A 15,371-nucleotide genomic window follows, 5' to 3' on the forward strand; every position below is an offset into this window, starting at 1 on the left:
TGGGTTACTTTGTCATAGAAGATCAGATTGGTCAAGCAGAACCTTCCTTTTTAAAATCCATATTGGTTGGGTCTGATTCCTTGGTTTTCCTGCATGTGTATTTATAACCTTGCCAAACAATTGCTACCAAAAATCAAATGAAGCAAGACTACACTGACAACACAGGCAGAATAGTCTAATGGATCCTCCTCCATTTCTCATTTCTAATGATTTATCAGTTTCGCTGATCAGGTCAGCAGTCTTGAAAAAGTCCAGGTATGAAACACAAGTTGTCTTAACCACAGCCACCCACAGGAGCACAACACATCAAAAGCAAAATACATCATTTATGGTAAACAATAATGACAGGCTGGGTCCTCTTTTTCTTGCTTAGTTTTAATTCTCTTTCTTTGTATTTCTGTCATACAGAAGCAGCAATTTCAAAAGACTCAATCATTTTCTTCTCCTAGATCACTACTAGCTAGTCATCACCCAGAGCTTCCCCCTAGTCCTGGGTCTCGACTCTCAAACACTTCCTGGGAAAAAAATGTTACTTGATATATTAGACATATCCACTGGTCTGGATTCTGTATGGCTTATGCAATCAACTTTAAGTTTCTCTACTTCAGTCTGTTGTGTATTTTGTACATAACAGAACCACACCAAGAGGGGCTGTTATTTTCTAAGCTACAGCGCTTTCTCAAGAAAACTTATTCCCACCTAGAGAAAATTTCACCAGAGAATACCTTGTTTAGTTCTCAAGGATTAATTAAATATAGGTGGTATCTACCACTAAAGTCTAACTGTACGATTCTGAAATAATCTCACAAACATGAAGCCATGTAAGACTCTTCCAAATGTAACCTGGATAAATTTCGAGCATTGTTACCATTTATTTCAGTATCACTGATCTTTTCCAGATACAATGTAAGTGGGATTTTTTACCTCCCCATCTCACTCTGGCAATACATCAGAGAGGAGAAGGCTGTATCTTTAAATACAGTTCAGATCTACAGTTCCCCCATTTTTTTCCCTTTTGCATATTGGATTTCTTTTGGAAACCAAAGAAAAGTACTTCGGTTGTAATAAGAGAGCCAAAGATAGCCCCTCAAAAGAGCCAAGAAAGCAAAGGAGGAACGCTCCTTGTTCCTCCTCCCTTGAGGGAGAAGAGGAACTGGGAGGAGGACATGCGGCGGGAGGGCGGGAGGCGGGAGGGCGAGGAGACACTTCTACAGCGAAATGTCCAGAACAGGCTGAACTTACTTAACCCGTGCGCACCGACCACAACCCCAACAACGCAGGAGGGAACGCAAACTCACGGAGCCTCCGTGCCCCCCTACGGCTGCACCCGCACGAGTCAGTCAGTCCCCACCGGAGATGCGGACGGACAGACCCGGCCCAGGGGGACACCGAGGGCCGTGCGATCGCGAACGCCGCGCTCTCGCTCCTGGAGCCGAAGCGCTGCGTTGCCCCCTGCGCCCCTCGTGTCACCCCGCGCTGCCGTCCAGGGGGCCCCGGCCTCGCCCCGGGTGACCGGCGGGGCCCGCGGGAGCTGCGCTGCCCCAGGGGATCCTTCCCCGGGAAGGGCGGCGCAGGATGCGCTTCCCCGGGAGCCCCCGGGCGACCAGTGGCAGCGAGCCCCGAGTGACAGGCCGCCGGCGGCGCCCCGCCCTGCGCCCGCGCTCCCCAGCAGGGCGGCCCGCGGGCGAGCGGCTGCAGGGGGTGGGAAGAAGAGCGGGCGCGCCGTACCTGTGGCTGTGGCTGTGGCTATGGCTGTGACCGCCGCCGCCTCCTCAGCGCCCGCCACCCGCGGCCATGGCCCCGCAGCGCAGCGGCCCCGGAGCGCCCGACCGGAGCCACCGCCCCCGCCCCAGCCCCAGCCGCCGCGGGCCCCGCCCCCTCCGGCCCCGCCCCGCTCCGCCCCGCCCCCGCTCTCGCGACGCTTCCCGCCCAGCCCCGCCCCCAGAGCCGCCGCCGCCGCCGCCGCGCGCTCCCATTGGCGGGAAAGCGGCGGCCCCTCCCCGGAAACAGCCGAGGCGGCGGCGGAGCGTGCGCTGGGCCCGTGCCGGTCACGTCCCCAGAGGGGCCCTGCGATCCCTCTCCGTGTCCGTGTTCCTGTCCCGGCTCCTGCCCTATCCCAGCCCCTCCACGCGGGAGTGCCCAGGTGCGGGCACGGCCCTTGCAAAGCCCCCGGGAGCTGTGTGCCTGCCAGGGGCCGGGCTGTTCCTCCTTGCTCCGTCGGGGCCGCGTCTCTTGGCCGAACGGCAGCCTCAGCGCGGGGCCGGGCTGGAGGCGGCAGCCTGGGTTTAATCGGACGAGGCGCAGACAAAACTCTGAGACCCTGTTTGAAAATCCTGTGCCCTCCTTCCTTTCACACTGCCTTCCTAAATTCAGTGCTGCCGGATTCCGCAGGGCAGGTGTGCATTTAGCCAGCAGATAGGCAATTGATTTTCACCTCCTCATGAGTTGTTCTGCTGTGTGTGTAGGTGTAGGCCTACACACACAGCAGGGATTTCCTTTCATTTGGATGGAAGCGGTAATCTGGTGTAGCTTCCCAGCATAACACAGCAGCAGCAGCAGCAGCTCGTCCAGGCACCGAGCTGGCAGCAGGGACACAGCGAGGAGGTGTTGGGCAGTGCACAGCAGTGTGGGCTGACAGCTCTGTCCCCCCGCGAAGGAGAGACTCCGGCAATCGGGCCAGGCCTTCCTGAGACCCGGCATGTGAGGGGGAAGCCCGGGGGAGGAACCACAGAAGGGGAGTTCGGCAGGTGGAGACGGGCCGGCGTCTGCCTGCTGCAGCTTCTGCAAAGCAGGAAAAAAAGAGTCGCCAAAGCTACGTTCAGACACAAAAAAAAAAAAAAACAACAACAACAAAACACCAAAAAAAACAAACCCACCCAAACTTCGTATACTAGGGCAGGGGTTAGGGAAGAAAAAAAACCAAAGAATGCTAGCCTTGTGGCTTTTTCAGTGCTGGATGGTTTCAAGCTCTAACCTGCCCCATTTTACAGAGACAAAGACAGAGAGACTACCCTAGCCCCCTCATAAATTGCACTTTTCTTCCACCACTAAGACCTATTAAAAATATATGAGAATTTTTTTGCTACTGGCTTTCCCTTACTCTTCAAGATAATTCCTGCTTCTGCCTACCTGCTGTTTTTACTTAAGCTGTAGCTTTTATTTCTCTTTAGTCTTTCCTGAAGGGCTGTTTGAGTTCTACAATCATTTTAGACACCTCAAAAGTCAGGGGGTCCATATTCACTTTTGCCAACAGGTAGCTAAACTACGTTTTCATTTACCCTAAAAACTACTAAGCTGTGGAACAAAGCCATGCAAAAACTACACAGATATAAGAACCAAAAGATTTGTTCTAGACTGTCTCACTTTGCCACAAGTGGGTTATAATGTTCCTCGTACTCCCAGGGCCTGCAGGTCCCTATGGGATGGAAAAAAGTAAATGAATAATAGCCTCAAATTTAACTCAAGATAGTCGTCATTTCAGTGCCCATTGAGACCAGCCTGATTTGGAAATACACAGTGTTTTGAATAAAGACATTTTAACAGTTTGTTCATCTTCAGCTTAACAAGAAAATATCTCCTTTTGACCAACTCCATCATTAAATGCATGTCTTAGTTTTCAAGAAAGATAAAAATTCTGTAAGAGGGATTTGTTTTTAATATATCATTGGGTTTTTATGTATCAACATTAAGTAAAAAATTACAAAACAAAATAGCTATGGAAGCAATGCAAACATGAAAAAGCATGCTTTAAAAATAAATTCAGGCCTTTTATTCCCTTTGTTTTGGAATTCCCCTTAGACTGTTCAGAATAATGAGTTCCTATGGCTCCCTGCCAAAACCTTGAGAAAAATCAAAGTTTACCCTCATCAGGAAACCATGAAACATAACCCATGGCATGCCATTGTTGGTTACAAAAATAAAAATGTTCATTTTTTTATACAATGATAAAAATGGGGATAGCTTTGAAAAAATGATTTTTTAAACAATTTTTTTTACAATTGATTTAAATACTGCCTATGGTAAAGCACAGGAAACTTGTCTGGTCAGCCAACACTTCTTAAAATTTATATTAATTATGAAGAAATACAAAGTTGGTTTCTGGGCTCTGGTATTTTGTGTCCTGTGAATTTTGTATTTTTCAAGGAAGGGTCTGACCAGTCAGAGCCCATCCCACTCAGCCCAGCCTGGGAGGAGGGCAAGTTCTGGACAGCCCCAGCCCTGGGGCATCAGACACCTGTGGGGACAGGGATGGGTCTAGTCCAGGCTGGAACACCAGTCCACATGTGGGGGTCAGGATCAGACCCCATGAAGGGAATCAGCATCTCAGATGTTTTCTGCCTGCTCATTTGGTATGAGAAATTGGCATCTTTAGAATATTTTTGTCAAAACTACTGTCATGTTCCTGGTGCTATCCTGACTCACTGGCTGCACCTGTCTAATACGTTTGGTATTTCAGGATCACTGGCTTGGAACAACTTATTCAGAGGCTGTCTCAGAGTGAGTTATATATCATGTCTCTCAGGTATTGAATGCCAGTTCTATAAAATGTGTTGAAGATCTATGGAAGATGTTCAAGAAATAGTCTGTGGCTTTGTTTGACTTTTTTTTTGTCCATTTTTTTACTAGTCACTTTCTTATATTTTCCCCCTCAGTACACGAAAACTACACAGCTGTATGATTGTGTCAGTGTTGTTTTGTTGGGGTTTTTTGATGATACTACTTCTGGAAAATGTTCCTCTATAACTAAAGCTTTATTAAGTTCAGGCCAGACCTGAAATTATATCCTTCAAGCTACACTTATTATAATAAGGATTTCCTTCACAAGGGCAGATGAGTAATTTATAGTATTTTTCCTGCCTTTAACATATTCTTCCAGTCTTAAAACCTGTGTAAGCCTTTTCCCTTGATGCCCTTGCAGCAAGCTGGGAAGGATCTGCCCTGCTTGAAAATATTCCACCCTCCTTCTTCCCTCCCCACCGCCTCAAAATAAAAATCTAAAACTCACAGCTCACAATGTAATAATTTCATGAATGACTTCTAGAGGCTTATCTGTTTGTAACATACCCTTCAGCTCTGCAGCCCAGCTCCCTGCTCCTGTGTCTGCTCTGCTTCTGGCCTGTGCCAGCGTGAGCATTTGTGAAATCAAGCGATAAATGAGATTTGAACTGAGAGGACCAGAGAACAACCTGCTTTCCTTCCGTTTTGCTGATCCAGTTCACCAACATAATAAATGTGTCAGCATGGCACTGAGGACAGCACAGACACAGCTGAGAGCAGACACAGCTTAAATGGTCTTGTTCTGCTGCGAGTGCACACCCAGGCATTGACTTGCTTTGCCATTTAGTGCCTGTTCAGTGTCTCCTTGAAAACACTCCTGACACCCCTGACACCTCCAAAACTGGAACTCTGCATCTCAGTGGGTAATTCTATGAGTCATCTTGTCATAAACCTGGGCTGGCCATGATGTTTGTCTCCAGAAAGGGTTGGGTTTATGGCATTATGGTATAATGTAACAGCATATTTTGGTTTCTCTTTACCAAATCCTTCTCAAATCCATTGTTTCCAGTAACATGTTTGAGGAGTCATTTTTATTTGCATGTTTGTGGGTATTTTAACTCATTATTTTTTCAACAGTGAAAACCCAATAAACTTAATATATGTAACTATGTTGCAGTTATTAGTGGTTCCTCTTTCCCTGGAGTTTGATCTGTAATGTATGTAAGTTTCCAAAACAATATGCATAAAGGATGTCATCCACAGTTCTATACTGAACTGGCCAGTCATGTCCTGCTGACAGACAAGTTCTGAGAGCCAGCTTAGGAGGCCTTTCATTGCAGAATGGAAAGCATCACACACTAACCTTATCAAAAGATGCATTGTATACTCCATAGAGATGCTTGCAGATGCTATGAGATTATTATCCAGAGCTTTGGAAAGCTCCCTGAATTCACATCCTTTCTGTGCATTGTGTTTATTAGAGGATGTGATAAACGCCGTCACTGTGTTACACAAGACCATACAATAATAATTGGAGCTGGCTGGGAAGTGAAATTTTAATTCTACAGGAAATTCCAGCTTGTCAATATTTTGTTTTGTTGAGTGCTGGAACAAAACATGTTGGCTCTGCAGCCTTTCTGGCAAAAATGGAACAATCTATTTCTTTGCCAGCTGACAAGCCTGGGAAGCCAAGAAACCAACTGAGCAGTCGGCCTGATGCCAGGGAGCTGTATAGCCAGTCAGCTGAACTATGGTAAGGAGCCAGCCTGGCCAGCAGCCACAGCCAGATCATGGCTGCAGCTTCTGTAGAAAGTTTGGATGGAACCAGGGCAATACAGAATTTCCAGTGCCAATCTGTTCAATTAGAAGATGGCCAAACACCCTCTCAATAATTGACTTCTGTCAGGAGAGGATGTAGCTTTACTCTAGTTTTTGTTGCTTGTGTGTTTTTTTCTTCAGCTTTTGCCTTGTGACTTTGGCACATAACTATTTCATGTATGAGCAGATTAAATCCAATAATTTTCCTTAAGGATTAATGATGATACCCAAGCCCATGAGGGGGTTTTCAGAGTGTCCTTCATTGCTAGTTTTATGACTGTCATTCAAATAACCTTGCATGCCAGCAATATCTCATGGCATCTGCCTGTGTATGCCCTGCTAACAAGAGTTATACAGTTACTGCAGGCAGTGCAGTGTGAGATTGGAATAAACACTTGTCTGCTATCAGATAACAAACTGTCTCCTTGTCTTCAGCCCATATTTGCAAAGTTTTAAGGTAAACTTGCCAAAATGCAATAACGAGGCAAAAACATCTTCTGAACTAGGGAAGTGATACTGATCTTTGTTGGGAAGTTGATGATGTGGAGGTCAACACCGATATGGAGAGCACCCTTCTCTGTCAGAACTAGCTGTGCTCAGGTACTGAGCTGTTTGCTCAATGTGACCCTAAACCTAAACATTATTGCTGGATTCTTGTAATGGTCCAGTTATTTTTCCCTTTTGATGTATTTCTGGAAAGGTATCAGATCAGTTTGTAAAAAAAAACCTACATCTTTGCCCTCCTGTAGTTCACGATTATGACATCATCATAAAAGTTTTTTTTCAAATGCTTTTTTCAAATGTTTAGATAATTTCTATTATAGGATAAATGTTATAATTCCTCAGATCTGCAGACATTGTACACACTATACGCATCCTTGTTTGTTTACAGTTGCTGCCTATACTTCCTCTTTAAAGCCCAGAGATGTCATATACCATCCTTAGCACAACTGTGGTAACTCCAGGGAACAATGAATTTCCTTGTAAATGTTCAGTGGTAATTAAATTTTCTGCAACTTCATCTATGTAAGTAGTCTCTAATATTCCTGCTGTGAAATTAGAGGAAAACCAGATGCTGTACTGAGACACATTTCAAATCTTGTGCCTTCCCCATATAAACAAATGTGACTCATTTTCTCTCTCTAATTCAACTACTGTGGAGATGCTACAGCATCTGGATTCCAAATTAATTCAATGTCAGTTTTCAGTGACCTTTATATTTTCTAAGCATGGCCCAGTTTATTACTGGTTTTACAGAGTTTATTCTTGAACTGGAAATCATTTTCATAGTGAAATTTTCCCACAATGAAAATAGTTCAGTGTCATGTTTATGATGTACTTTCTCCTTCATTTCTGCTGGAGTTCTTACACAGTTTGCTGTGTGCTGCTGCAATATATCCTGAAATGTGCTCTTCATCTCAGATGAAATAACTTGAGCATGTGTTTAAGGTTTTAGTCAGTCTCAATATGACCATTTGGCTTGTCTTGTTTATATTCCACACATGAATAACTACTGCTGTGTGCCATTTAAGTCCTTCTGATTCTCAATTTCCTCAGTGTTGCCACATACTCAGAGATTATTTAATTTCCCTTCTGATTCCGTCTATAATAGAAATGCTCTTTAAACATGAGCACACTTTAATTATAGTGTTATTGTCTTTTTCCATCAAAATATTGACTGGAAACTACCAAGTCCTTACATGTCTTCGATGGACCTTTCAGTAAAATAATAGGAGTATTGATAGCTTCTCCCAAACTTTGTTTTCAGTTCTCTCTCCCTCAAAAAAAAAAAAAAAAAAAAAAAAAAAAAAAAAAAAAGAAAAAACTAGGAGTGGAAAGGAAGGAAAGGAAACCATCACCCCATCACCTAAAACAAACTAGAAGTGCCTCATTCCTCCATCCACATGGTTGTATAAAATATTGCTGTAATACAAAGTATCCTGAAAACCTCATATCAGAGAGAGGGAATTTTTATCATGTAAGGGTTGCCATTATGAAAAAGCCACTGTACAATCCTTTCCAAGGACTTCTTTGTAAATTACTGTTTGAAGACACAAAATCTTGGCCAAAATGAAACACAGAACAGAAATACCTGAAAGAGATGCTGTGAGGTCTTCCCTACCACTTTAAGATGTCTGAGTTTCTTTTCTGATCTATCTTCACTGAAGGCAATTTCATTTTCCCAATTAAATTTTTCTAGGTACATTTCTCAGCTCAGAAATGTTACATTTACATGGCCTACTGAGAACCAGATAAATTTATTTTTTAAACTGCTTTTAAATTGAAGCTCACTTGATTGTGACAGTAAATTGAGTTTTCCAAGAATCAAAGTGTAGCTTAAAATTATACATCCTGGTAACATTGTATTTTACTGGGTATTTTGGACCTACTACCGTTGAACCACAGTCCATGGTCCAACCTTTTGGGCCATGTACCATTGAAGTATTAGTTATTCTTCTAATTAAGGAAGTTAATTTTTAACTTTATTGAAAAGAAAGTATCTTCTTTGCGGTCATTTATGCTTTAAAGCTGTGGATGTATATATATAAAAAACATAAGTATCTATTTTAGTTTATAAAGTCAAAATCTTTTTCATCAGTCAAAAGGAGACTAATCCATTGCCTCTGCTCAGTTGCAAGAAACTGCATTAGGAATATTTGAAAACATAATAAAAGTGTTTTAAAATCAAATTGTTTGAACTTCAACAATGTGTCATCATTTACAGCCGATAAGACATTGTTCTGCCTCTAAATTAATGGAAAGCAAGAATTAATATTTGCTTTCAGACAACTGCCTGGGTCATGCATTACATAATAAAACAGATGTACTATAGATAAATCAGAATTTGATCCTGAAAGCTGGGTTGTAAAAGTATTAATTTTTTTTCCCTTGTCTGCCAAAAAGTTTCCAGAATTACCAGTAGCTTTAAATTTCATCAGCTTTGAAAACATGGAAGTGTTGAGGCTTGTCCTGCAAGTTGGTTATCTTGACATATTGCAGTCAAATGGTTTATTGAAAAATTTTCCTGCAACTAAAAGTTACATAAAGACTGATCAACTGTGATTTTCAGTTCCCTAGGGGCAATGAGAATGGGATACAGAAAAGAAATTAGTGGGTGAAGCATTGATAATATTTATATCTCTTTACCTTATGCTAAAAGGTCTGTGATAGTCATAAATGTTGAACCACCCAATTCTGTATGAGTATAATAAAGTCACTGAAGGGTAAGTTACAATAACATCAATAACATATTGATGATGGATTCTTTAGTAATATACCCTTTAAAACACATTATACCAAAGGAGAAAAGTGGAAATGGATTTCCATTCCCCTACAAGCCCAGCTTTGCTATTTTTGTACCAGAAAATGAAGTTACATTGATCTGATTTGCTTATTCATTGGCAAAATGTGTTCATTTTTCAGGCCATCAAAAGGAGTTTTTTGTGGTTGGGAGCTGATGGATATGAAGGATCTGTGTGGGGAAGAACTCCAGGGCTTCAGAAGAATCATGGAGGACTTTGCATGTGGCTCCTGCTAGGAAGCAATCCAATGTTTTGTTTTCCCAACTTGGTTCCCTCAGGCTCTGGCAAGACAGGTTTGCTCCAAGGCACCCTTTCTCCTCCTGTCTCCTTCATTATCCAGGGAGGAGGAGCCTTTTGCAGCTTTGCAGCTTTAGGGCTCATTTTTCCCTATCACAAAAATAGAAGTTTGGGGTTTTTTATGAGGCACGGTTTTAGAACACACAAGGCCACTCCTGATAGCTGGTATGTGAAATGAGAAATGTGCCAGGATGCAGAGTACAAATTACAGCTTCCTGCCTTTTGGCTTGTTTTTAATTCAAGGCTGGTTTTTTTGGTCCCCCTTCTGTCTCAGGTGTGCCAGGGGAGGATAATTTTTTTAAATGTAAATTCATTTGGTGAGATTTCAGAAAGCTGATAGATATTGATGATTGATTATGAGGCTGGATTTCCAAGTAAACTTAATTACAGCTTTATAGGTGATGAGTTTTAAGATATTTGAAAATTTGAAATGAATATTTATAATTAATATGAATAATACATTGCAGCAGCATAGCTATATGGTGTATTTGAGTGTTTTATATGAAAAATACACATGGTGCTAGAGAAAATACATTATATTCATTAAAATAAAGTGTTCTGCGGAGGCTTTTTAGTGTGGGTGTTCTCCAGTTCTTTTCAGGAAAGATAATGATGCACACTGCAGGTGAGGAAGACTTGTCAGGATGATACAGAGCTAATGTGAAAGGATCCTAAGTCAAAAGTAAAGTTCTGCCAACAAGACAGAGCACTGAGAAGCAAGATTGCAGCTTTTTTTTTGTTTTGAAAGAAGTTTGTTTAGAAGTCTTCTTCTATTAAATTTCCTCCCACTATAGAAATGTCAGGATTTCTGTCCCAGATCCAACAGTCCAGCCTGTATTCTTGGCTGTAGTCAACAAAACATGTATGAAGGTGCCCACTACCCAATGCAGACCAAATATAGAAAACATTTATTTATAACTTCTGTCATTTAATAATTTTCTCAAGCTTTACAGTCTAAGACATAGCTTTTCCAGAAATGTTCTTGTCAATGATAAAGATTGATCCTCCAGCTAGTGTTACATTTCCTTTTTTCTTAATTTTTAATAAAAATAAGAGTTCTACACATCTTTAAAAACAGATTAGAATGAAAAATTACTGATTTTTCATTTTAATTAAAAGGCTAAACACCTACAATAAAAGGAGAATATTGCCAAATATATTGGCAGCCATGCAGGACTGAATTTAGCTGTACTATACAATATCCAGGGCAGCATAGCTCAGTATTTACACTTCTTACACATGCACAAAACACTCCAAACTCACCTATCACAGAGAGATTTATCCAATTTTTCCAAAGCAAAAGTCAGACAGGATTTACCTTCACCAGAATTTAGACATTCTATAAGAAGTGCCACAGGACCATTAATAACAGCAGGTGTCTGGGTCTTCTCCTTGTCTCACTGGGAGGAGGAAAGGAAGCTCCAGCAAAATGCTGGGATAAAGTATCTTCCTGGGACACTGGTTACATGTCTAGGTCATACAGCTACAGAATTAGTAACACCATTCCAGGCTGTGCCTTCCTGCTTTTTTGGAGATGTCACATTCCAGTATGGCTACTACTGGCTCATCATTTTTAATAGTCCATATAAAGGACTGGGGCACATTTTTTTCCTCTTACAGTGCCCTGGTGTCACTCTGGAGGATGAGAAGCTGTCAGTGTTTCTACCTTAATTCTCTTCTTCTCTGGTCAGCCTGAGGATGCAGTTTCTGCCAGCTTGCTGGTGGTGGTGAAAGGGGAATATTGTTCTCTCTTTCTCTTTTGTCTTTCCTCTGTTCTCCCAGTTCTGCCTCCTCACTGGGCCACTCCTGGTGCTAGATCCTTCTACCCTTGGCTTAGTTCATTAATCCAGCTGATCCCAACCACATTGTCACGTTCCTCAATGCTTCTTGGCCATATTAGGGCATTAATGCTGGTTGGCAGAGGGGTCTGACAAAACCCAGTGCTGGAGCAAAGGAAGCAGCAGAGAGCCAGACAGAAAACAGGCCTGTGAAATCAAGAGCCTAAAGTTTCTGTTATTTTAAGTTGCATGGTGGCACAGTGTGTTTTGAAAAGTAGGTGAGCAGCTCCATAGTTTGAAGGGAGTGCAAATGAGGGAGGGAGCAAAGCAACGTGCTGGCAGTGGGCTTCTCTCTGTGCTGAACCTCTGCAAGCACTAGGTGGCCTGCTTTTAAAGGAAATGGGCAATCCCATCCATTTCTGTGTGAAAGAGAGGATGAAAAGTGCAATTTGCACAAGTTGTGCATCTATTTTATACATCGTGCTAGTCATGCTAAAACTTCATCACTTCTGTAAAACACTAATCCTGTGTTGGAAGGAGCAGACACCATCAGTGCTGGTGTTGGGTACCCTGAAGACACCGAGGCCAGAGGAGAATGGAAGGTAAGATATGCAGCTGACCTGCAAAGTGTGGGATTCAGACATAGAAACTACATTTTGGCTGTGGTATTTAATGTCTTCTGGGAAAGTCCTTCTAACAGTTGTAATTTGTGTATCTCTCAAAGAATGACTTCAATTCTGGGCCAGTAAAAAGAGTCAGTGCAAAAGGAAAACTTTGCTTTACCACAGGCCTTGAACCGCTGAATAAACAAAAAGAAAAAATCAGTTAATATTGAAAGCAAACAAAGCTTTGGTGAAATAGTAAGTGATTTAACAAATTTCAACAGCATCATTACACGTATCATATGCTCACTGATACTTTACACATCAGAGTCACTCAGTGCCAAAAACTAAGATGCAATAGAATTTTAACATGGGATGCACCCTAGAAGCCTCATTTTTCTCTGTTTAATTTGGGAGGTGGGAAACTGATGGCAGCAACAAGTGAGCCTGGAAGCTAGAATGGGAACATTAATGGATGGATAAAATGTCATGTAACATCTTTTCAGCACTGTGATTCCTCCAGGCAAACCCCCTCTACCAACCCAAAGGCAATCTGATGGTCAGATTCCCACAAATAACAAAGCAAGTAGGTCTACAGAGGATAGTAGTCCTCTCTAAGAAAAAGTATTATTTCTTTTCACTCCCCCAGGGATTAGCCTGGATATCAGAAGCATTTAAACTGGGTATTAGCTAAACAGATGTAAAAGAACCACAAGGGTTTATGATTCAAGTTTTTCTCCATTTAATCCAGCAAGGGAAAAAGTCTTTAATAAAAGCCCAGATTGCCCAGCCAGCTAAGAAAACCAAGGACATTGAATCTTATTTTCAAAATATATATGTTTTGAGAGGGGATTTATATTGAAAAAATAAGCCATTATATATTTTTGATCCTGCTAGTAAATGATACAATAATTTAATTTCAGTTTAAAAACTAGTGCTTCCATCAAACCTTAATTGAGCTTAATCAGCTATTAACAGTAGTTTTTATTGACTGAGAAATAAATGGTGATTGATTGGCCTGACATAATTAATTGTTATTGTAGTTTTCAACAGTATAAGCTCATTTGCCCAGGCTACTCTTTCCACAATGTTTGAAAGATTTAATTAATACTGCTGTCAATAATTTAAATAGGCTTAAGATTCTGGGAATTACAGAGTAATCATTTTTATGGCCGAGTGATCACAGAGAGATCTATTGAAGTTTTAATTCGGAGAACATTTGATTTGAAAAGCAGTATATACCTTCCTAAGACAACTCTGTGAAGGTTTTACACTACAACTGTCAAATTTATGCTGTTCATTATGTTTCAATGGAGCAGAGCTGGCACAGGTATTGTCCCCTCCATCTCTCCCTGTGTAGCTGCCCAGTTCCTTTATAAATTCTTTAAGGAATATATTTGATTTTTATTCATATATAAACTCATTCAATTATTTTCTTTTGATGAGGTAAGATAATAAGTGAAAGATGTGAATTCAACTGGCATCTGGAAAAATATTTTACAAGGCAGTCTGCTTGATGCTCTCCCTCCTCTTGATCCAGAGCATCACCCCTGTCCCTACATTTCCTCGGGTTTACATTTCCTCGGTCTGTGGAGTACAGAAGATGCTCAAAACACAATGGTGTGGAAGGTGAAGGCCCAAAAGAGAGGAAGTGAGAGATGGAATGCCAGAGCAGAATTATGTGAGGCTCATCTTCGTAGAAAGTCAGTGCTTGAAAAAGAAAACTCACTTTATAACTTCCTGTTCTATTCAAGTGTGTGGGTTTTAATTTCAGGAAGGGGGTGCCCATACACTCCAGGTAAAGCACTCTCCTCTAAACTGTTACTCTGCCTTGGATGAGGAGTTGGCCCCACCTGCTCCTCTCACAGTTTACAGAAGCTGGTGAAGGAGAAAGAATATGAAAACCTTACTATCAAGCTTTGAAGTCACTCTGAAGTGACCCCTGAACCTACCTTAAAAAAGCAGCTTCCCCTCACTCCAAAAAAAGCCATGTTTCGGGAACAGCTCCATGGCATCTTCAACTTCTTGTAATTTTATCCTTTTTATTCCCCTGAAAATAGCCCCCTAAGATTTCTGATTGACTGTATTAATGCTTTGAAGCAGGTTAGTTGGAAAACAAGTCATCAGGCATAAATCAGAAGAACAAACTCTTATACCACTTGCAGGCCCCTGTGTGATTTGACCTTCAGAGTACTGATGGCTTCAACAATGGGTTGGAAACACTGTGCCCAGGAAGTCTGAGCAAAGCTGTGCTCCCTCAGAGGGAGGGAAAACACACCAGGTTGAATTGTGACACCATTAGCAGATGATGATTATTATTATTGTTACAAGGGCCATGTGTTAGGGATTCAGGGGTATTACATGTCTGATTCTAATTAATGAACTGCTCTACTCAGAGGATAGCCTGACTGCCAGGAGAACATGTATCTGCTGTTACATTAATGTCGCTAGGCAGCAGATGGATGATTTTTTTTTTTTAATGAAATTGAAGAAAGGAAATTGAACTTGGCAAAGTGTAATTGGGAAATGACGGTAGGCACCTGAGAAGGGCTGAAGCCTTTGAGCCATGGGAGATGCAAATAGCAGCAAAAGGGCAGAGGGGAGGAATGAGTTCAGAGTGGCAAGTGCAGGCACAGCTGTGCACTGCTGTCAGGGAAAGGAAATGGAAACTAAAGCTGGAGAATAAATCCTGCTGCCTCAGTGAGGCATCTGCCACATCTCAGGATGCCCCATTTCATCCCCATGACATCTCTCATCTCTCCCTCTATAAAAAGAAAGATGCACTTCCGTGTAGATCCCCTCAGTTCTCATCTGAAGGAGGAGGGCATGGGCCAGATGCTGCTTTCACTCATCTGCAAGCATTTGGCCAGGACAGAAGCTATTGCACCTGCCTTGTGTTTTGTCGTGCTTTCAAGACAGATTCAATCCATGACATCTTACTATTGCATGGCTGGGGATGATTGACGTTGTGACTCCATTGACATATTTTATTTTGAAAAAGTGTAATTATAAATATGATTGGAATGGCATTTGTGTAATTAGGAAAAAGTCTGCAGTAACTCCAAAGGAAATGGGGC

The 15,371-nt window shown here is 42.0% G+C and overlaps 1 protein-coding gene across 5 annotated transcripts in view; it reads right to left on the reverse strand.

Annotated features, from left to right (window-relative positions):
- Nucleotides 1-1,855, reverse strand: part of AKAP11 (A-kinase anchoring protein 11) — a 44,174-nt gene extending 42,319 nt beyond the window's left edge. For 4 of the 5 annotated variants that reach the window (XM_071448497.1, XM_071448496.1, XM_071448495.1 and 1 more), the window contains exon 1: nucleotides 1,729-1,855. The gene's annotated coding sequence lies outside the window, so the exon portion shown is untranslated. The remainder of the gene's footprint in view (nucleotides 1-1,728) is intronic. The other variant, XM_071448494.1, reaches the window with a different exon arrangement.
- Between the last annotated feature and the right edge of the window lie 13,516 nt (nucleotides 1,856-15,371).

The sequence above is a fragment of the Agelaius tricolor genome, unplaced genomic scaffold (genome assembly GCF_023055355.1).
Source record: "Agelaius tricolor isolate 1412-34295 unplaced genomic scaffold, bAgeTri1.0.p SCAF_26, whole genome shotgun sequence".
Taxonomy (NCBI): Eukaryota; Metazoa; Chordata; class Aves; order Passeriformes; family Icteridae; genus Agelaius; species Agelaius tricolor.